Raw genomic sequence first — 15,266 nt, 5'->3', positions numbered from 1 at the left:
ACCTGCGCGCACTGCCACATGCTCCTCTCCCTGATTTATCGCCTAATTAAAGCTTCAGCCTTCCTCGAGCCACCCGTGCTGCCTCCCCTCGACGGGTCTCCGCGGGTGACGTCTCCCCGGCGACAGCATGGGACGTGATGAGTCAAGGTGGCCGCTTTTGGGTCCCTTCTGTTTCTCTTCCTTCCAGTCCGTGTCTGTGTGAACCCAGGGCCCCGTGTCCCAGGAAAGAGCCGGCGGGGGCCAGAGAGGTGTCCAATGGCGAGTCCCGGCCCGGGGCTGGCCGTTCAGCGAGGAGCGCTTCCAACCCGCATCGGGGTAAACGCAGGCAGGAGAGGCACCTCAGTTATGCCTCCCCTCCAATTAAGAGACAGCAGCTTCTTCTCCTCGGATTTCTCTGGACTTGTTCTTCCTGTCAGGCCCCGGGGTTCTTTCTCTCTTTCTTCTCTCTCTCTTTCCCTTTCTTGTTTCTTCCTCCCTTACCCCCCCCCCCTTGTTTTTTTTCTTTTTCTCGGTTTTTTTCCCTTTATCTCTTTTTTCCCTCACACTGAGAACAAGCGGCTCCCTAGCACAGACTGGTAGCATTGAGCATCTTCCTAACTTAACTGTGTCTTCCTTGTATCTATCAATCCACCTTTCTAATTAGACTAATTAGAAGACATGTGGAGTGTTGCTGGGCCCACAGACTAAACTGCTTAGGGCTTCTGAAAGGAAAGCTGAATGCCCGCCGTGGGAGGTGGCCATTCAGGAGGACGGGTAACAGTTGCTACATTTATCTCCTGCCATTGAAAAGAGCTCTGCTTAAAGCTCGATTAAAATGTTTGGAAACTAATGCCACCCTGGATCCCTCTCTAATTAGAGGGCCTGGATAGATCACCCTGAGCAGTCAAAAGGAACTCCTTCCCGGGCTTGGCTTCTCTGTTCAGCAGAATTTCTTCTTTCCCCACCACCCTGCCCCCACCTCCAAAAGAGAAAGAGAGGGGGAAAAAAGGAGAGAAGAAGATAACGCAGCTATAAAAACGGGGGGCAGAGAAATGGAGCTAGGCCAAAGTCTTCCTCCCCAAGCGTATGTTCGGAACCGGTTTTCCTGACGGCAGGCCCAGGCTCTTCTTCCTGGATTTTTTTTCAGCGGTCGGGATAAGTTTAGGTTGGGCAGCTCCTTCTCCGCTGCCTGCTGCAAGCCAGTCAGGAGCTCGGGGAAGACGAACGGCCGTCGCCGTCCTGCCTCGCACGCACAGGTGCGGAGCCCGGCTCCCTCCTCGCCCCGCTGCCCTCCTCGCTGTACCTCGCCGGCCTTGTTCAGAAAGAACAGTGCAGTAAAAAAGAGGTGGATGGAGGGTGGGGAAAAGTCACCCACGGAAGTGACGGCTCCTATCCCCCAAACGTTGCCTGCGGGAAGCCCAACGCAGAGCAGCAGTTTGCAACAGGCCGCCGGGCGGAGTGAAGGAAGGGAGGTTGGAAATTCCTCTCCAGGGTACGCTGTACCATCTCTAATCTGAGAACACCCCCGCGCACCTAAGTACGCACACACGCATTTCTATGCGCCCGCGGGGTGTGGGAAGGGGCGCGGACAGCCCTCGGGTCTCCCCGCTCCCGGGGAAAGCAGCCTCGGCCGAGCACTGCAGTGTCTGGCAGCGAATTTGCGGCGCCGTTTCTTCTCCCTACGACAGACATACATTTTGTCCTCATAAAGGCGAGTCAAAGATTGGTGCTGGGGGGGGGGGGGGGGGGAAGGAATGGGGAAAACCTTCTCTTCATTTACACAAGCCTGCTGCACAGAGATGTCTTAATTTACGGGATAGTTAGGACCAAAAGTGCCTGAAAAGAGCTCACACTCATGACTCGGCAGGCGACGAGACCGCGACAGCCTGCTCTGACGCTGGGGAGCGCGCCGCCCTTGTGCCGTCGGTACCATCGGCTCGGTAGGGGATTGGCGGTGCGGGTTTCACCCCGGGGCCTTTGGTGATTGCAGCGCAACAAGTATCGGCGAAGGAGAATGAAGTTCGGATTTAATTTTTTTATTATGGTGGTGGTGTTGTTCTTGTTGACAACGATGCGGTGGGCGTTCTGGATAAACTGTCCAGTCTACCAGAGAAACATATCCCCATCCCGTTTTCCCCGTACTGCCCAAGGACAAGCCCCTCTGAGACTCTGGCGGGTGGGATCTCCTGAGAGAAAGACCTACGAGAGTGGCATGCACAGATATCCAATTGACATCTTCCCTTTCTTTCAAGCCTCCAGAGTCACCTTATCCGGAAACCCTCTGCAGAGGGGGGCAACAGGAGAGAATTGAGAGGATCTGCTCCTCTTCGTCCCGGCAGTCAGGCTGCGTTACCAGCGGGAGAAGGGCTGACTCGAGACCTGGATGAGCCGGCAGGTGGGAAGCGGGGTAGCTCCAGCAGCGTCCCGGATCTGCCGCGCTCTTCCTCGGCCAGGCGGGGGGCTGCTCACGCTGTACCATGTCTAATCCCAGTGAACTCAACAGGACGAGTCCCAAGGACAAAACCGATCAAATATTTCCCTTAGGGACATACGGGTCGCTGCTCACGCTGTACCGTGTCTAATCCCAGTAAACTCAACAGGACGAGTCCCAAGGACAAAACCGATCAAATATTTTCCTTAGGGACACAGAATCTACTTTTTTTTTTTTTTTTTTTTTTTTTTCCCCGTCAAAAGCGAGTCCAGCTCAGAGGACGGATTTTTTTCGGCTGCAGAGAGCACATGACTTCATTTTCTCGGAGGATCTCACCCCTGCTCCACTGGGGACCGCGGGCTGAGGGACTCCCTTGGGACCCACCTGCGGGATTGAGAAGGGAGGCCCCTCCGGCAGAGGGAAGAATTTGGCCCTGGGGGACGAGCAGGAAACTTTTTCATGGCTGCTGGGCCGGGCTGGGTTACTGAGGATATAAGAGAGAGCATTAACACACACACACACACACACACTCCAAAAGGCAGGCTTGTCGCTTGCTACTGCTCATGGGCTACGCCCCCGCCTACACCCTCCAGCACGCACAGCCTCTAGTGAATTTCATCATGAAAAGAGGTGCCCAACATACAGTCAGGAAGAGTGCCGGAGTTCAAGGATCAAAGAACTGCATGACAGGTAGTTGAGAGTTTGCTGAGTTTTACTGAGTTTGAGAGTTTCTTAATTTTAGAGTGCAGAATCTTCCCAGGACCAGCATCTGCATTTCTCGAGCCCAAGGATAGACGCTAATGCTGGTGACCTCTCTCTTTTGGAAAACAAGCAGGTGAGGATAGACCTTCATGTCCAGACCCAGGGCAGCTGCCGCTGTGTGCCTGATAGTCCATCGCAATCAGCAGGTGGCTGAGCTGTTTGTCTACATTTTACATGTTTCACATTATTTTCCTCGTGGGCGTTATACAGCAAGTTTCTTTGCTAGCACCGGGATTTTCTCTCTTTTTCCTTATTCTTTTTACATGTTTGTTTTTTAATAAATTCACTTGTGGAATTTCTTCAAGCAGCAGAGAGGCAGAGCTCTGGGATGAGAGGTTTAGCTGAAACCTGTGCCCTGACACTGATCTACTCCTCTACTCCTTCCAGTCCAGGCTGTGCTTTTGCCTCGGATATCTTTTGTGCAGTTGTTCCATTCACCATTCACCTCAGGCTGGTCAAGAAGGCAAGTGGTGGGAGATTAGACAGTTTTGGCGGGGGGGGGGGACGGGGAGAAGTCTAAGGGCAGGAGAAGATGGGTTAGGCCTCTCTGAAATCCAGACCTCAGTGAAAATTCCACGCAGGGAGGGGTACAGGGTCATAGCCGCCCCGCGGGGAAGATGTGCGGAGCTGTGGACGTTTCTCTCTTTTTTTTTTTCCCCCAGCGGGTACTTCAGATAGAAGCAGGTTGATGCAAGGGGCCCCACGCCACCCCGCCCCACTGGGGGACGGCCTTTCCCAGGGCCCCGGGGGCCGCTGCCGCGGTGATGGTGGGGTGCAAAGGGTCAGGGGCTTTACTAGGGGAAATTTCAGAGGGACAGCGATCTGCGTGTCTGAAAACACGCACTCTTCACCATCTCCCGCCAAAGTACCCTTGTGATCTGGCCGTCTCAACCTGTCAGATGCTATCCCCAGATGTTGATGGCAGAAAGAGATAAAAAGAGAATTAAGATAAATATTTGTCCTTCAGGAATGGAAGTTATTAAATTAACACCCCAAAGTTTGCGCTATCTAATGAGTTTTGTCAAATATTATTTTTTAAAAACAAAGAACAGAATATGCGAAGTTTTGCCTTTGGCTGGTGCAGTGGAGCGTAAGAAAAACATATTAACGTACATCATGGAGCCACGCAAGCCACTGCTGGATACGTGCAACAGAAGGTAAACAGATTATTTTGTTTAACAATGCTGACAGCTTGTATGGAGCAGAATTAGAGAGATCTAAATATTAATAGACTCATTCAAGTGGAGCAAAAGTTACAAATCATTAGCTGAAGAAAGTTGGCGTCCAGCCCACATTCTATAGGGGCATGAGGGAAGCGTGGTAACTGCGCTGTTGCCGGTTACAAAAGGGCAATTTTTGTATATAATTTATTTAGATGAAGTGTGCAGAATGTTTTTATTTGTTCTACTTCTAACTGTCTCACCTCTGTGTGAACTCCCCAAACCCAGATCTACTCCAAATACTTCTACTCCCCCTTCTGCACACTTCCCTCCAACGTGTTTGCTTTGGCAACTTTCATGTTCTTGCAAACAATTCTTCCAAAGATATCAATCACTCTTGCACCCAAAGAGAAATACTGTACACTCAATGCGATGACAAAATGAAACATGTTTGAAGCAAACCATGTGTTCTAGTGTGCCAGGGATTATGTTATTTGTTCAAGGAATATGTTCAGAATATTTTAGGCTTCTGTTACTCCTGTGATAGTAAATTTTATTGTCTGCTGTTAGGATTTATTATTTCGGAGACAACCCAAATACCTCTTTACACGGGGAGAGCTTCTAAAGGGGGAAGCCTACTCTGCATCGAGCTGAGAGATATTACTGGCCCGAAGTACTGCATTTTGTAATGCCGTTCGGCCTGAGACATGCAGAAACCATGGCAAGTGGGCCTGGTGCTGGCAGTGCGGCGGGAGCGCACCATCTGCTCCCACGCGTGTCCACCGGCCCCATGCGTGCCTCACATTCCAGCCAAGGGAATGGAGCCAGCGATGTCCCGCCACGGAAATCCTCTGCCCGCGGCGGGCAAAGCCGAGGAGGTGGGACCCGTCTGTAGTGCCCGTGCAGACCCAGCCGGCAAGTAGGAGCCTCGGGGGTGACGGCTTTGGAGTGGCTCAGGGAGGTTGCCTCAGTCCCCGGCCTATGCCTGGACACTGATGCTTGCCTGCCCTGTGTCCTGTGAAATCCTAATTTCCTAATCTGGTGGGAGGTGGTTATTTGGCAGGGGCTTTTGGTGCATTTTTTTGTATAGCTGCTTTGGGTTGTGCAGATTTTTTGTTTTGTTGCTATTTCTTTGTTTTTTCTTCAGCCTTGTTGGCCAGGGAGCAGAGCATCCGAGTGGGACGGTCACCGTGCAGATGCTCCCACTCGACATTTCGGTGTTGTTGAACTGTTCCGAAAGCCCGGGTATCTGGGTATCCCTGCCGCTACGGCCCTTCCATGTGAGCCACACTCCCAGTGTTCTCGTCTCAGCACGGGCAGAGGATCTCCCAGCCCTGGCAGTCTGTCTCCACTCTAAAGTGCATGAGTGTTCCCCTCCAGATTCGCAGGGAGCCTGCCCGTGCAGCCACAGAATTACTGTTCTCAACGTTGAGTTGTTTCGCGCCCCTGTTCCCTCGCTCTTGGCGTGTGGGTGGCTGCGCCCACGGCACCCCTGCATCGGCGTGAGGGGTGCGCCGGGCCTCCCTGCATTGTGGCTGGGGAGCTCCCCTGACCTAGCACCCACTCTGCAGCAGCACGAAGAAGCTGTCTTTACCATTTGCCTGTCCCTTCAGTGGGGGTTCACCTTCCCCGTCCACACAATTCCCCCCCCCGCTGCTGCTGCGACTGTGCCAGTGCTAGCTTGAAGGTGGCTGAGCTTTCCCTATTACTGGAAAGCCAGCCTGATATCTGCACATAATTATGCCATGCTTCTTGTTTTTGAAAAGACCGACTGGGCTGTTGGATATAACAGGTCTGCAAGTCAGATGTCATTAAACTATGGCGATTATTCATGAGCCACTGCAGGCTCATTTTCCTGGTTTGGCATTACTGACCGAAGTGACAGTGATAGTCCCTTGCTCCAAAAGAAGCAGAGATGCCCGGGAGCAGAGCTGCCGCGCGAGGAATGCCTGAGTTTCTGACCAGGAGCACATTTCAAGGCCAGAATACACACATTTATCTGAAAGTCATTGTTTAACTTCCTCCGGCAGGACTCTTACTTGGCCTGCGATCAGAATGTGCAGCAACTGCTTCAAACAGAATAGGTCTTACTGGATCCTTTGGGGAAAGGAAATAGCTTGTAGGTCATTAGAGCAATAAAAAGGATTTTAGTGGCTTGAAATGACAATGTCGTCTCCCCATGTGTGCTGTGCCTGGCTGAAGGGGTCAGAACAGGCCTGCTCAGGATGAGGAGCAATGTTTGAAGGAAGCTCTCTGCTTCCCCTTGGGGAGGACAGGGCTTCAGAACATTAAACACCAAAGTAGAGAAGGGCTTCTCAGGTTAATAGACAGTGCTAATCCGGGGATACGACTCCCCCTGCCTCACCCCCCAACACTCCTCAAGGAAATAACATTTCGTAAAAGGTTCCAACAGGGGAACCAGGGAGCAAATTTTTTTCCCCAGTAAATTTTCAAAATATCTGTATGTATGTGTGTGTTGACTCTGCAAGAGTTAACTGTGAGGGATATCCTGTTCTAAAATAGTTGACACTTTCCCCCTGCACACCTTGGCCTAAGGACATTCGATGTTCAGTGTCAGAGTTTTTTATTGACGTGTTAGGTTGGTCTCAGAAGCGAGTCAAGCCACGGAGCTGCTGCCCGTCTCAAAATGACGGTAAGTATCTTCTGTCAGTACGGGTAACAGTGAGGGCAACGAGTGCCAGCATAAAAGCTCACAGTTTTTGTCTCGACCAATTCCTTCATCATTAATAAAAATCATAATGAGAAAAGTACGTGCAAGGCTGTAAAACAACAAGCAACAAACAATGCCCACAGACTAACTGACCAACGAAACCACCAAAATCTTAAGGTAAAAAAGCCCCAGCTCTGCAGGGGAAGGTAAACTACTGCAGATGTCATGAAAGGACAGGAAACCTAACATGAGGCTCTCTTGGTGCTGAGCTCGGTCTCTTGGAGGGAGCTGGATCCACTGAGAGGAGCCCGACCCCAACCTGGTAATGAGACGGCACCAGCAGACACCAGATGACCACTGCTACTCTTCCCTGCAAGTGAAAAAGAAACAAGGGAAATAGTGCACATGCTTATTATTCCTGGAAGGACGGCCGTGATCCAGTCTGCCAGGTAGCAGGAGACTGGGCACAGTCTTCTCCAGGCAGTTGCATTTGTATTGCGGCTGCTTCTGGCTCTGGCCCCTTACTTGTGATTTTATCGCCGACGATGCATTAAGCAACAGAAAAGAGTGCTTAGGCCTGGGGGAAAAAAAAAAAAGCCTTGGTGGGTGGAGATTGTCCCAGCTGGGGATTCCTTCCCCGAGTTGGGGTCCAAGGGCCCAGAAGTGAAAGGGCACCTTCCGGAACTCCTCTGGGGTGGAGTAATCCGGATTACTGGGACTAACACCGTCCCAGTTCGTGGCTTCTTCTGATCTTCGACGTGCAGCGCCCGCTCAGGTGCTTTAAACACGGTGAGGACAGAGACACCACAGGACTGCATGAATGCCCCTGTTTTCTGGATACGACGACGGTACATATCTGTTTGCGGGATATTTTTCTTGTTGATCAGTGCTCAGCTTCCTTTGGCTCTGAAGAACACATGGCAAAGCACGCTGGAAAGTGGAGTGAGATGTATTTGTGACTGTTCATCTCATCTACTAGAAAAACTTCTCCCCAATGACTGAAATTCAGCATCGAGGCAGAGTAATCTCAACCACATTTGGTTTTATAGTAAATTAATACTGCAGTCTATATAGTTGAACGGAAAGTCGAAAGCCAAACCAAAACCCTTGTCAAAATAAATACTCATCAGCAAATATTTTGATTATTTCAAAATGCTTTAATAAGTGTCTAGAATTTCAAAAGAAAATTTAAAAAATTGATGAGAGAGAAGTGGTGTGTCAGCCCGAGCACCACATGTCTTGCAGCTCATCCCAGAGCGAGAGACGAGACGTTGATTAGTCTGTATTGTGGGGGGTTGTAGGAATAAGCCCATGGAGTTTTATTTGCTATTATCTCGTTCAGCCGCTCGTACAACTCTCCAAGCCTCCAGCTGGGTGTGAGGCTCTGCATCGGGAAGGGTGCAGGTTAAAACCGAGGTTCCAAAACCATCTCTATCTGCCCAAAGCAGTGAAGATCCACTTGTGTGCTGGGCTACGGGGGCTCAGGATTTCCCTAGAGTGTTGTGGGGACTCAGCTGGTGCCCCCTTTTCACAGGGAGGAGTAGCACTACGGCTCTTCCCGCTCTTCCCTCAGCTGCTCAGGCTGCGTCACCAGTGCTTTGCCTTCTACGGCTGCGATTAACAGCCCGGGGATTTCTCAGCTTTCTGATCCGCAGGGCTGGAAGCCTGAAATGTGCAAAGCTGGCATGGTGCGTGAACTGAAACCTTTATAAACTTGTTTCCCTTTAAGTCTTTATTAACTACCCCCAAGGACTATGGTTGCTGCTGCTTCTGCTCTTGCATGGCGGTGGTCTGGCACCTCCACGAAGCACACATGCTAAACAGATTAACATGCTTCGGCTGACCCGTACTTCACAAACCGGGGATTGAGTTTCTCCAGCTCCATGTGGAAATTAACCTACATGTAGCAATGGTCAGCTGCAAAGAGGGAGTTCCCAAGCAATCTAAACAACCTACAGTTCTTTGTTACTTTTGGCCTTTCCCCTCCCTTTCCATGATTAAATATTTATTAAAATAGGAAACGATTTTTTAAAAAAGAAAAATAAAAGGAAGTACACCCCAAACCAACAATCTTCTTCCTCCCCCTTGGCCCCTCTTCCCCTTTCGCTGGGCTTATGCACACACTTGCGAGAGCTTTTTGTGTCGGTTGTTTTTTATTTGTTGTTTTTAAAAAGCAGGGCTTTTCTTTTTTTTTTTTAAATAAGGCTAAAATCTGAGTTGCTAAAATCTGAGTTGCATGGCTTATTAAGTGCTCTTGCAAGGCAGCTTAAATGCACAGGTTTGGGAGCGTTATCAATATTTGAAGAGTTCGGTCTCTGATGTCCCCCATCCCATCGTTTACATTTGAAAACATACAGAAGTAGAGCTGTTTGTAGATAGTCGAGGACAGAGTTTCTATCAGGGTAATCCTAGCACTTTCCCTGTGACAGCCTCTTCGCTTTGTGCCTTTGCGAGATCGATCCGACACCTTCACCCCACGGCTGCATGCTCCAAGTTTTCAGAGGGGAAGAACAACTACAAATAGCTGTTGGCTTGTGTCACACTGGGCTGTCATGGTAATAAACACACGGCTTTTCCCCCAGGAACTCCTAATCCTCGCTGTGTGGCTCTAGCCCTGTGGATAATATCATTACAGGACTAAACAAATAAACAGTCTATCCGAATCATGCGGGAGGCACTGGGGACCACAATTCCTCTCTGCAAAGATGATACAAGTAAATCTACACTCACAGCTTGGAGAGGATCCAGTGGCTATGAATAGCTGCTCAGTTCTACAGCACTGGCTCTGGGCTGGGAAATGGTTCTGACCCTCCTGCTCTGTATTTGCTGCAATCAATGTGAGCTATTCACGGCTGTGTTTTCCTTACTGTCGTCTGCTGGGAACATCAAGGACCACTAACACATTTATGAAGCCGGGCTCGGGGAAGACGCTTTTACAGTGAAGCTGGAGTATTAAACCCAGTGACATGAAGAAGAGGTCAATGTGCTTCTGCCAACCAAGAGCTGGGCTTTCTTATGCAATCTCCTGTTGTTCAGGCTGCTGCCTTGTATTTGATAAACTTGCTCACATGCTGGGATGCGCAACTACATTCTTCTTGGTCCTGTAAAAAATATAAAAATTAAGGCTAATCCATCTGCAGTCAAGGTCTAACACATACAACCAAGACATTTTAATAGCACTCTATAAATTCTGGTTTCAAGTTGCTATACAAAACTTGAATGGCATATTGTGAACATTAGCATTTATATATCTTGTACTCCCTATCCCCAACCTACATATATCAAACTTTTCTTATGAATCTGGGTACATGGCATAAAAATTCCAAATCCCTAGACATTTAGCATCCTCACCCTTCCCAACTGCTAATTACAGTTACAATGCAATTATGATTGCAATTACAATTACAATTACAATACAGTTACATTACAATTAATCAATTGTATTTCAATGCAGTATTTTTTCTATGCACTTTTAAGAAGATTTAGTCACCTATATCTATACACTTTTGGGGAGAGTGATGTTTTATTACTTCTCAGACAAAGAGAGGAATAAATTATAGTGTTCTTATCTGTGAAGTCTCTCAGCAAGGATTGTTCTGAAATCTGTATTCTACAACTACAAATGCTGGAGATGTTAAGCTCAAATTAAATACTCCCTCCCCTTTTTTTTTTCTCTCTACTAACAGCAATAAAATCATGACACCCAAAGTGAGCCCTAAAGCATGGGGTCCTATGGAGCTGTGCTATTTCAGAATTTTCATTGACATTATCTTAAACTGTACTGCAGAATTCTTCTGCCAGGAACTTCATATCCTCTAACGCTACCGCTTCCCTGGGAGGTGCATTCAGGAGTGTCTCCTTGTTGGTGCCCAGCAAAGGTCTATGAATAACCATACAGACTGGGTGACTTCTGACTGCATTGAGAGTGCCCTGCATCACAAAGTAGAGAGGGAAGGAGTTCCTAAAGCTTCTGTGCTGTAACTTGTTCTGCGATGTGGTTGGTGAAGCAAGAAAGAGGCACTTAGGTCCCCTATCAGCTTCTTTCCCAGGGAAGAGGCATTTCCCCCTTCTTTCTTACCTTCCAACCAAGCTCTAGCCTGTCTTACTCCTTACTTTTATTTTGGTCCTCCCTAAAGCTGAGTTGGCCACTAAAGCAGATGTCCCTGACCTCTGTTGTTATGCAGTGGTCCCTGGAATGGGGATTGTTCTTGCTTTGGAGGACAAGTTCCAGGCATTTACTGGCAATTTTAGTGACAGAGCAGGGAAGGGGGGGGGGAAGCTATGCCTAGCTGCCCTTTCTACAGATTGGGATTTAGACTCAGAATCTCTTTCCTCAGCACACAACCATGCTGAACCTGGGAAAAATGAGCCCCTGATTAGCTAACTGTCAACCCCATCTTTTGTTAGTGCAGTGACAGACAGAAGCATCCTGAAACTGTTCTGAGGAGAGATCACAGTTCATTTTCTTGGGATATGCTGAAAATAGGACTAAAATTTTTGTGTCATTGTCCAGGGACATAACTCATCTATTGAAACCAAGGGGTTAGCAGTTCAGACCACAGGGGAGGAGAGCTCAAAGAAGAAATCAGATTTATTCCCTTAATAATATGAGTTCAGAGTAAGGGATATTTTCTTAGCATGGTTCCTTGCAGCCGTCAAATCACATGGGTGGTTTTAAGATCCGCTTTGCCCTTCCCAAGCTGTGCAAGTTCCTAATGTTAGTCCAGGCCTTCTTACTGGGGAGATTAGTAGCATGGGAAAGCTATCACTGAAGAGGAGAGCATGCAGTTTTCCATCCATCAAGTGCAATGCAGGGGGACAGTAGTCAAAGGAACAAAGTTGCCAGAGAGTTACTGGCTCCCACTGCCCTTTTCCATTAGTAAACCCCACCACAGCAGGATTGGCCCTGGCCTCCTTTCCATTGTCATAAAGTTGGAATCAAAGAACTTGACTGCTTTTATTGGCAAAACTTTTGCTCCATCAGTGACGTCAAAATGCAGGAGGCGGCTGAGGGTTCACCGGCAGCTCAGTGCAGAGCGGGCTTTCTGGGTGAAAGGAGCTTTCTGTCAATGCCCCTCCTGAGACACTTAGGTTTAAGGAAATGTTTGTACTGCTCTAGAAAAAGAACTGGCCGGGTGTTTTTCTTTTGTGCTTAGGTACTCTGAAAGGAATTCCTGTGGGCACAATTATCTCACATATGGTGAGCCAGAAACAAAACAAAAAAAAAGCCAAAGGGAAAAAAAAAGAGGGAAGAAGAAAAAAAATCAAAGGTCACTTAGATGCTTTGGCCCAGCACAGGAAAGGAGAAAATCCACCTTGGAGGATACAACTTACTTGAGGAGAGCTGGAAAACCATGATCAAAGCAACAGGAAACTGAGAACAAGCAGTGGCCCAGTTAAAACCATTGAAACAAATCCCAGTCTCTGCAAACTGTAGGAACAGGGCGTCAGCATTGCAAATGAAATGGAAAGTGTGTGTGTACATGTGGTGAACTTCACAGGACTGTACCTACTGCACCCAACAGCTCATCTGGAATGAAGCAGGGATTCGATGGGAAAGAGCTTGCCTGCACTGTTCACTGCCAGCTGCTTAATGGGATCCTACTTAGATCTTAGATGTGATGCTGCACTTAGTCCTTGGAGCATCTCTGTGGCAAAGGTTAGAGCAAATTAAAGCCTGTGCACAGAAGGGAGAGTAAAACTTTACCCCCAGCCAGTCAAGGAGAAGAAGAAAACCTACTAACTTCGCCAACCCTCCTCTGAGAGGAGGAAAAGTAGAATCAAGGAGAGATGTTGCTTCAGACATATTACCTGTGCACGGCAGTGGTACCTACTTGAGCCCAGTAATCAGCAGGGATTAGTTTTTCTCCCATGAAGAAGTGTCTACCTCTTTTTAAAACACAAAGATTTCACAGTGCCAGGAAAATCTAAAACTTTTTAAAAATAATTTTTAAACCTGAATTTAAAAATCCATTGTAATTTTGTGATTGAGTAATTGTTTATTATGCTGTAATTTAATTGATTAGATGCTCTCACTAATACTTGTGTTCCTTGCTGGAGAACGGCCTGGCCACTTCACTACCTCTGGTTTGTCATATGAATATAAACTTCTTCCCACACTTGAATTCAAATCTGCTTCATATCTGAAGTGTTTCATTACCTGCCCACATTTAAACATCAGTGCGAACTCCAGAACTGGGGAATATGGGAGTAAAGCCTCAATTTCTACAGCCTCTCAGTGCTGGCCACTATGTCTCTTCCTCCACATGGGCAAGACCATCAGGCTTTTCCTTGAGGACATTGGCTGTGTGCTAGAACACACCTGTAAAGCTGGTATGAATGCATGCATGGACGGATCAGGGACCGTGTCTGAGCCTCTTTCCTAGGTTGTGTTTGCTGAATGGGTGTGAGTGAAGCCCTCTAATCAGATCATCAGCAGGTGCATAATATTCTGTCAGAATACCTGGCCTCAGTGCGGTCACCCCAAGGACGAGGTGGTGTAAAGCTAGCAGCAGGGAATCATGGTATCACAGGCCTTCCTTGTCACTAACCCTGCAAAGGACACAGCAGCATCTTCGAGTTTCTACTCAGAGCAATAGGGTGTGAGTCAGTCTACCATCTTCTAAAGCTTCCAACAGAGCTTATTATTACCCCCAGGTTGGTGGTGTATCTAGTATGTGGTAGATTATCAGTTCCTCTGCCATGTTTTTCCCCTGGTTCGGCTCTGGCATTGAGGGCAAATCAATAGGTATAGTCGATATTTATATTGTTTGTGTTCTTAAGAATTTTTTATTTTGTTCCTTTCATTATAAGTAACATAAAACCTTAGATGTTTTTATTCACAGAAAATAGGAAACAAAGTGCTGACTTATTATTTCATGTTTTAACTGTGTCTCCCCCTAAAATAAAAATAAAAAACCCCCCACTCCATACCCAACAAAAAATCCAGCAACCCCACCCTAGCTTGTTCTCTCTAAAAATTTGATGAAGGGACCAAATGATGACAAGGACCATATGTTTCTGTGGGCTTCCCCAGTTGCCTGGGTCCTCTCACCTCTGGGGTCACACTCCCAGGGTTTTGTTCCAGTGCTGCATGTGTCATAGCAGAGGAAGGAGCCCAGCCCTCTTCCACTGCATGCAATAATTGCAGCTGGGTGAGCAAAACTGCAGACAGAAGCAAAGCTGCCTTACTGCCAGTTTCCCAGGAGATCCAATGAGCTGCATAATGGTGTACTGCTTGCGCTCTCAGATGGGGTGGCAGTAATTATTCATAATTCAGCTATGCCATCACAAAGCCCTGTGAAAATATATTCCTTAGGTCCAGCTTATCTAATGTACACTCCCTGTCACAAGGCCAAAAATCACCTCTGCTGTAACTATATAGACTTTAGGATGTGTGTGGTCAGGCCGTAGTTGTTGGGCTTGAAGATGAGATAAAAGCCTACAGTACATTTATTCTTCTGTACCTTTCTTTTGTTTGACAGTGATGGAGTTCTTGTTTTGTTTGATCCATTTGAGGAATGTGATTATCTTGTATCTCTGATCTCCTTAGTAGTAAAGACCAGAGAAGATGTCTGTTATAATTTTTAATAATAATCACCTATTTTTATTCCAGACGGTTAGTTTCTTACCAGAGGAAAAAAATCTTTCTGTGAGGAATTAAGCTGCATCAAAAAACAGTATTAAAAGTGAAGTTTGTGTGGAGCAAAGTCTGTGGATTAATTCTTTTTCACCAAGGAGCACCAGTTTGAAATGCATGCTTTCTCTCTATTATGATCACTAAACCTGTGTACATCCACTAGAAATGCATTGGCTGTAATGTATACAGGTGCAATGGAACCCAAAATTTGCCTAATACTTCTGCAGCTGTGATTCTGATATAAATATGAATTCCTGGCTTTCAAGAGCTGCTTCACAGAAATTGTAATATTGTATCCTGCATGTAACTGCTGCGCATGTGTAGAAAAGTTGCACTGTTTATTTTTCTTGCATGGAGCTCTCTTTAATATGAGATTACTTAATTGAAGAAAACATTTCTTGGCGTGTTGCAAATCAACATTTGAACCAAATCTTCTCCTCTTGCGTAAGGAGAGGATGAGTGCACTCTAGTCTGTTTAATCCATGTGGAGCTCAATGAATTAACTTTAACTGAGGCATTTGATTGGTAAAGCATAATGTTGCACAGTGTGAAGCAGCTTGCCATCAGTTAAACAGTTTGCTTCAGCCAGATTGCTTTGATAGTTATTTGTCTCAAGGGGGTCTT

This window comes from Corvus cornix, chromosome Z (genome assembly GCF_000738735.6).
Source record: "Corvus cornix cornix isolate S_Up_H32 chromosome Z, ASM73873v5, whole genome shotgun sequence".
Taxonomy (NCBI): domain Eukaryota; kingdom Metazoa; phylum Chordata; class Aves; order Passeriformes; family Corvidae; genus Corvus; species Corvus cornix.
Note: the sequence above shows the minus strand (reverse complement) of the source record.